Source organism: Calonectris borealis, unplaced genomic scaffold (genome assembly GCF_964195595.1).
Source record: "Calonectris borealis unplaced genomic scaffold, bCalBor7.hap1.2 HAP1_SCAFFOLD_166, whole genome shotgun sequence".
Classification (NCBI taxonomy): domain Eukaryota; kingdom Metazoa; phylum Chordata; class Aves; order Procellariiformes; family Procellariidae; genus Calonectris; species Calonectris borealis.
The window spans coordinates 25,793-29,016 of NW_027441552.1; positions in this window are offsets into that span (position 1 = coordinate 25,793).

A 3,224-nucleotide genomic window follows, 5' to 3' on the forward strand; every position below is an offset into this window, starting at 1 on the left:
TCTGAAGTCTAGAATCCAAGCTGTGGACCCTAAAAATGAAGCTTGGAGTCCCAAAAGTGGGGTTTGGACGCTAAAAATAAGGGTTTGGGTCATAAAAAGGCAATTCTGAACTCCAGACTCAAAGCTGTGGACCCTAGAATTGGAGCTTTGAGCCCCAAAAGAGGGGTTTACACCACAAAAATGATGGTTTTGGCCGTAAAAAGGCAGTTTTGAACTCTAAAATCAAAGGTTTGTACCCTAAAAATGAAGCTTTGAGCCCCAAAAGAAGGGTTTACACCCTCAAAATGAGGGTTTGGGCCATAAAAAGGCAGTTCTGAACTCTAGACTCAAAGCTGTGGACCCTAAAAATGAAGCTTTGAGCCCCAAAAGAGGGGTTTGGACCCTAAAAATGAGGGTTTGGGCCATAAAAAGGCAATTCTGAAGTCTAGAATCCAAGCCGTGGACCCTAAAAATGAAGCTTTGAGCCCCAAAAGAGGGGTTTGGACCCAAAAAATGAGGGTTTGGGCCATAAAAAGGCAGTTCTGAACTCTAGACTCAAAGCTGTGGACCCTAAAAGTGGAGCTTTGAGCCCCGAAAGAGGGGTTTACACTACAAAAATGAGTGTTTGGGCCATAAAATGCAATTCTGAACTCTAGAATCAAAGCTGTGGTCCCTAAAAATGAAGCTTGGAGCCGCAAAAGAGGGGTTTACACCATAAAAATGAGGGTTTGGGCCATAAAATGCAATTCTGAACTCTAGAATCAAAGCTGTGGACCCTAAAAATGAGGGTTTGGAAACTCAGTATATGGCTTGGAGCCTAAAAACGACTGGCTGGATCCTAAAACTGAGCCTTTGGAGCCTGAAAATCAGACTTCAAAAACTAAAAATGCAGCTTTGGACTCTATAAATGAGATTTGTAAACTGAAATGGAGCCTTTGCACCCTAAAAATGAGGGTTTGGGCCATAAAAAGGCAATTCTGAAATCTAGGCTCAGAGCTGTGGACCCTAAAAATGAAGCTTTGAGCCCCAAAAGAGGGGTTGGACCCTAAAAATGAGGGTTTGGGCCATAAAAAAGGCAATTCTGAAGTCTAGAATCAAAGCTGTGGACCCTAAAAATGAAGCTTGGAGCCCCAAAAGAGGGGTTTGGACCCTAAAAATGAGGGTTTGGGCCATAAAAAGGCAATTCTGAACTCTAGACTCAAAGCTGTGGACCCTAAAAATGAAGCTTTGAGCCCCAAAAGAGGGGTTTGGACGCTAAAAATGAGGGTTTGGGCCATAAAAGGGCAATTCTGAACTCCAGACTCAAAGCTGTGGACCCTAAAAGTGGAGCTTTGAGCCCCAAAAGAGGGGTTTACACCACAAAAATGACGGTTTTGGCCGTAAAAAGGCAGTTTTGAATTCTAAAATCAAAGCTGTGTACCCTAAAAATGAAGCTTTGAGCCCCGAAAGAAGGGTTTACATCCTCTAAATGAGGGTTTGGGCCATAAAAAGGCAGTTCTGAACTCTAGTCTCAAAGCTGTGGACCCTAAAAATCCAGCTTTGAGCCCCGAAAGAAGGGTTTACACCCTAAAAATGAGGGTTTGGGCCATAAAACGGCAATTCTGAAGTCTAAACTCAAAGCTGTGGACCCTGAAAATGAAGCTTGGAGCCCCAAAAGAGGGGTTTACACCATAAAAATGAGGGTTTGGGCCATAAAAAGGCAATTCTGAACTCTAGACACAAAGCTGTGGACCCTAAAAATGAAGCTTTGAGCCCCAAAAGAGGGGTTTGGACCCTAAAAATGAGGGTTTGGGCCATAAAAAGGCAATTCTGAAGTCTAGAATCCAAGCTGTGGACCCTAAAAATGAAGCTTTGAGCCCCAAAAGAGTTGTTGGACCCTAAAAATGAGGGTTTGGAAACTCAGTATATGGCTTGGACCCTAAAAACGACTGGCTTTATCCTAAAACTGAGCCTTTGGAGCCTGAAAATCAGACTTCAGAAACTAAAAATGCAGCTTTGGACTCTAAACTGAGACATCGTAAACTGAAATGGAGCCTTTGGACCCTAAAAATGAGGGTTTGGGCCATAAAAAGGCAATTCTGAACTCTAGACTCAAAGCTGTGGACCCTGAAAATGAAGCTTTGAGCCCCAAAAGAGGGGTTTGGACGCTAAAAATGAGGGTTTGGGCCATAAAAGGGCAATTCTGAAGTGTATACTCAAAGCTGTGGACCCTGAAAATGAAGCTTTGAGCCCCAAAAGAGGGGTTTGGATGCTAAAAATGAGGGTTTGGGCCATAAAAAGGCAATTCTGAAGTCTAGAATCAAAGCTGTGGACCCTAAAAGTGGAGCTTTGAGCCCCAAAAGAGGGGTTTACACTACAAAAAATGAGGGTTTGGGCCATAAAAAGGCAATTCTGAACTCTAGAATCAAAGCTGTGGACCCTAAAAATGAAGCTTGGAGCCCTAAAAGAGGGGTTGGACCCTATAAATGAGGGTTTGGGCCATAAAAAGGCAATTCTGAACTCTAGAATCAAAGCTGTGGACCCTAAAAATGAAGCTTTGAGCCCCAAAAGAGGGATTTGGACCCTAAAAATGAGGTTTTGGGCCATAAAAAGGCAATTCTGAACTCTAGAATCAAAGCTGTGGACCCTAAAAATGAAGCTTGGAGCCCTAAAAGAGGGGTTGGACCCTATAAATGAGGGTTTGGGCCATAAAAAGGCAATTCTGAACTCTAGAATCCAAGCTGTGGACCCTAAAAATGAAGCTTGGAGCCCTAAAAGAGGGGTTGGACCCTATAAATGAGGGTTTGGAAACTCAGTATATGGCTTGGACCCTAAAAACGACTGGCTTTATCCTAAAACTGAGCCTTTGGAGCCTGAAAATCAGACTTCAGAAACTAAAAATGCAGCTTTGGACTCTAAAAATGACACTTTGTAAACTGAAATGGAGCCTTTGGACCTTAAAAATGAGGGTTTGCACCATAAAGAAGGCAATTCTGAAGTCTAGAGTTCAAGCTGTGGACCCTGAAAATGAAGCTTGGAGCCCCAAAAGAGGGGTTTGGACCCTAAAAATGAGGGTTTGGGCCATAAAAAGGCAACTCTGAACTCCAGACTCAAAGCTGTGGACCCTAAAAGTGGAGCTTTGAGCCCCAAAAGAGGGGTTTACACCACAAAAATGACGGTTTTGCCCGTAAAAAGGCAATTCTGAACTCTAGACTCAAAGCTATGGACCCTAAAAATGAAGCTTTGAGCCCCAGAAGAGGGGTTAG